The sequence below is a fragment of the Montipora foliosa genome, chromosome 1 (assembly GCF_036669935.1).
Source record: "Montipora foliosa isolate CH-2021 chromosome 1, ASM3666993v2, whole genome shotgun sequence".
Lineage (NCBI taxonomy): Eukaryota > Metazoa > Cnidaria > Anthozoa > Scleractinia > Acroporidae > Montipora > Montipora foliosa.
Window position 1 is genome coordinate 65,037,340 of NC_090869.1, and position 5,000 is coordinate 65,042,339.

Here is a 5,000-nt window from a genome sequence, read left to right on the forward strand (position 1 = left end):
TCTGTGGTAAGGGTATTTCACCACTAAGATTTGATGACGTTTTTCTCAGTACTTAATGGACAGTCAGTGGTTCTACCAGGAACAATCTGATCATGCACTAACTAGTTACATAACAAAAAGACTACAATGCTAAGCATGGCAGAAATTCCAGAGGCATGGGGTCACAGGGCCCAGAGAAACCCACATTGATTGCTAGTATTTTGGGCCACAAAGTAAGTGACATGAACTAATAGTAGAAACAGTGATTTCACGAAAAAGTTTTCATGAAATAATAAATTTACTTATACTTCAAAGTGAGACAAAGAAATACAAAAACATAATAACTGAATATTATTTTTTTCTTTTAAGCTAGCTAATGATTTACAATAAAGTTTTGCAAATGCAATGCATGTAAACTGTTTATGATAATGAAAAGCAGCTGCATAATTACCATCTTATAATCTAAGGAAGCTTAAAGGCCCACCTTCAACCGACAGGCTTTGCGTGCCGTAGAACAATTTCCATACATGAAAATCCACCCAAAGCTGAAATTTATCCAATCAGATCGCTGTGATATGCAATGCGAATTTCCATAACAAAAACAAACGGTCGAAAAGCCTGTCGGTTGAAGGTGGGCCTTTAATGAAGAGTCTACCTGACAATGAAAGTCTGGGATGTAGACGGAATCCTTTAAATACTCCACATACTGATTGCAGTACATATTTTTAATTACAAAGTTACCTGGTACTAGAAGATCTGTACATTGGTTCCACGTGACATCCTGTTTGGCTTACATTGTAGTCAAGCTTGCAACCATAAGCCATGATTCATAAAGACTTGCAACATTTAACTGAATAAAGGTTTTTGCATTGATAGCCAACTTCGTTCGCCATTTTTTAAATTACCCACAAGATACTGGTAACTCGTGTCTCTCCCAGGACTCTATCGCTCGACCAATTGTCCTCGATAGGTATTCTGGGTAATTTTCAAGATGGACGGGAAAACTTCTGAAGAAGAGGTGGTGCAGAACCCGTGCAAAAATTTTCATGTTTAATCGAGAAGGTTCGAAATGTATCATATGCAGGTAAGCTAAGCAATAGCTTTTTAACCTTGCAACCATGTGTGTGTTGAAATAAGGAAAAACATTTTACTCTCTATAAAAGACTTGCACCGACCAACCCTTGATATATCGATGTCAGAGAAAACACCGACAGTATCCACTAACACTAGGGCAAGCTGGGGTTTTTCTCAGGCTAAGTTCACATCAAACGTTTCAAGTGCCCAACTTAATTCACTAAACTCAATTGCCACAGTTAGGTCTGTCAAAATGATTGAAATCTCATTATTAATTTTGATTCAAGCACCGAACTTAATTCAGTTTTCTAAAAGCAAAACAATTCATTTAACCCTTTAATGCCCAATAGTGACTTATAGATTTTACTCTGTCTAACGCCAGACGATTTTACTCGTCAAAGGGAGACCCCTTGGGCACTAAAGGGTTAAAAAACTATCTCCTTTAACCCTTTAATGCCCAATAGTGACTTACAGATTTTACTCTGTCTAACGCCAGACGATTTTACTCGTCAAAGGGAGACCCCTTGGGCACTAAAGGGTTAAAAGACTTTTAAAGCCCTGTCGAACTGAATTCTCGAGCCGAGTAAAATTTTATCTGTGGAGAGTAACTGCTACAGACGTCGATCTTTTCATATACTTAAATAGCTAAATGGGGATATCAGTTTTGGCACATGAAAAGTTGGATGTTAACTTTTAACTAGGCCTTGAAAAGGCGTCTTTTAAAAGCGTCTGTTCATAGAGATTTGACTGCAGCTGTTTGTACACCAGTGTCCCCAGCGGGGTGTCAGACAAGGCATGAGGTATTGATGTTGTGATGATTACTTTAGCCAACGTTCCAAGCTGTCCCAACCCCCAACCCAAAATTACCGTGAATCTCAGACAAAATTTAAAAAGCTTTTTGCAACCCATACTTGATTATGCTTCCATTTTTCTGACTTGTTTTTTGCTATGATTGTTGTTTGTGTTAGTATGAAATGTACATGTAAGCTGATATACGGAGTGCATAATTAAGATGATGCTCTGCAGAAATCTTTCCTAAAATTTTTACATTGCTTTATGTAAGCTTACATGTATTTAATCCTCGCCTGGGGAGTTCACTGGAGTCCACAGCTGGAGTCCACAGCCTAGGCTTCCAAGGTGCTTAAATTTAAGGAATTCCAACCATAACAATACACAAAGATTTCATTTTCTCTTTCATGCTATGTATGTCCGAATGTACCACGCTTACAGTGTGACCAGGAAAACCGTAAACACTTGAAATACCTCAGGAATGTTTACTGTGTTATCAGCAGCCACAGCAAAAATCCAGACACACCAACTCGCCACAAAACCACAAACTAATAATTACGCCACACAAGAACACTAATAATTATTATTAGTGTTCTTGCGTGGAGTTTAGTTTTCTCTCACCTGATTGGCTTTTTTCTTGCAACACGATAACATTCCGGAAATATTTCTGGTGTTCACAGTTTTGTGGTTTGCCTGTAGATGTCACTGCTCAATGCTAGAAGTGCTTGAATTTTTCTGAGCACTTGCAATGTTGTCACTTTCAAGTTGAAGCAGATGTGTTCGTCTAGTTCTCCTTGATGTACTTTGTCTATGCCCATTCAGCTGTGCATAGGAAGTGATCTGTTGACCATTTGCATCCCGGATTATCCTTCTTCTTGTTGTAAGAAGATCTTGCTCTTCAAGAAGGTGTGTTAATTCTCTTGCTGTTGCCTCATCGACATCTTCATCTTCACTCTCCTCACAACTTGCACTTTCATCTGGAACACAAAAAGCCATTCGAAACTCCTCTGAGACCTTATCAAGATACCGTACATAATCGTCTGACAGCTTGTAGACAACTGACCCATAATTCCACCCTGTATTGAGCTGTTCAACTGGTATGACTGTTGGTTTACAACAGGATTTTATGACACTTCCATAATAGATTGTGGTGTTCCCTCTTAGGAGTCTCAGGGCACAGCCATAGTCTGGCTGTTGAGAAGAAGGTAACATTTCAAGCCAGAATCCTGAAACATGACAGCCATTTGATGTTTTATCTTTTGGAAGACCCCTGCTAACTTGTAGGAGCCACCACTTGTCTCCACTTGGAATGCCATCTTCTGTTCCAGGATTCACAGCCACGATGTCCCCTGGAATGAGATTATAATCCTCATTAACTCCAGTTGTGGTACGAATATTATCGCTGGTACTGATCTCGCTCATCAACTGTTGGAAACTTGGGTAGTATCTTAGGTTTGCATCACTTGGCTGAAAGAGTGTGCAGTCGAGCTGATCAACTACACAAGGCGCAAATCCACACTTTGACCGGTAGACATCTCTTGCATTCTGACTTGGCGTTGCTTTACTTAGTGTATTCAGAGCTCTGGCCTTCTTTAAATCTTCTTTGACTTTATCTCTCTCAGTCTGGGTCAGATTTACTTGGTCGGGGCGTAGGTCATCTTTAATTCTCTTGAATTCTTTGATTACAGTGACTGATGACAAATTAGACTTGTGACTTGCCTGGTATGCCTGGAATTGGTTAGTGTGGTATGAATGAGGACACCTGCAAGTTTTTTTGATTACTTCTTCTTCATGACCGCTTTTTGTTCTGCTGTACTGCTGCATCGTTGGATGGCGATACTGACCACTTTGTTTGTGTTTGGCAAAGTTGTGTTCCTTCCTTGACTCATTCACAAAAGCATATAAGTTGACATTAGTTGTATCCATTCCAAGTTCATCCATTGCACGTATGTGGCTCTCCAATGAGGCTACTGTCTGTGAAAAACCTTCTAATGTCTTGGAGTAGATAGACCCATCTGTACCATCCAATCCATTTTTGTGTAGGTAATTTTTTCTTTCAGTCATTATACCTTCCAGAAATGAAAGACTGTCAATGAGCTTGTGGGTCCCTGGTATAAATGGTGATTTAGCAGTTGGATCTGTTTTTCTGCCCTTGTTTTGTTCCTTCTTTGGTAAGAATCCAGTGGCATCATATATATTTCGAATTGCTGCCATAAATTCTGTTGCAAATTCAAGTCCTGAATACAATTTGATGCACCCATGGTTCTTTCCTCCAATGCAGCAAATGATGGCAGAGTTCAAGTCAAATGTGACACCTGTGGGCTCATGGAGCTCAGCATTACAGGCCTTTCCATCTCTTGGTCCAGCTGTCCCACTTCCAATGTCTTTTGTCTTGACCCATTCATTTTGATCGTTGTTCCATTGCAACATTGTTGCCTTATGGGAGCTCACATCTGTGATGCCAATTTCCTTATCCGCTGCTGAAGAGACATCAAATGCTGTCTGGAAACCTTGAGCAACAATGATAGTTTCTTTTGATGTGAGATTGATCTCTTTGACAACATTTCTGTCAGCAACTAAAACTGCATCTGTGTTTACTGGATTGGGGCAGAGACCATGAGGACTTGAGAGTGTGCTAGCAACGGTGGTCATTTGTCCATGTAAAAGTGCCTCATTCAGCTGTATCAAAAACAAACTGTTTCCTGCAGTTACAGCCAGTGTTTGTGTATTGATAACTGCCAGTCCCTCTGGTTTCCAATTTGCTACCACAGGTTGGATTGCCAGAGTACCAACAAGCTTAGGTCCTTCAATGTTTTGTACTCCATCAATATAACGAATTGCCTGATTCCCTGAATCTGCAACAAAGCAGATCTCCTTTTTCGATGGGGAACATATCATCACATCTATCCCAGCAGGATGTCTAAAAGATGCTTTTGATGACGGCATTGGGTTAGATTGGGCTGGTCCTAAAGAAAGGGTTAAAAAAATGTGTAAGTTTCTTTTTCAATAGAACTGTCAAGCACATGGTTTCTGGGAACAAACTTGTCTGTCTAGCAAATATATGTTGTTGTTTTTGTTACAGTGTGATGCGCCTCACCGTGGCCACCCAACAAACTTTCACATTTGACAATTACGTGTAAGTACATGTACGTCAAACT

General features: G+C 40.0%; 1 protein-coding gene across 2 annotated transcripts in view; it reads left to right on the plus strand.

Moving 5' to 3' along the window:
* Positions 1-977: 977 nt before the first annotated feature.
* LOC138005012 (uncharacterized) overlaps positions 978-5,000 on the plus strand; it is a 17,868-nt gene continuing 13,845 nt past the window's right edge. For both annotated transcript variants that reach the window (XR_011123809.1, XM_068851307.1), the window contains exon 1: positions 978-1,063. The gene's annotated coding sequence lies outside the window, so the exon portion shown is untranslated. The remainder of the gene's footprint in view (positions 1,064-5,000) is intronic.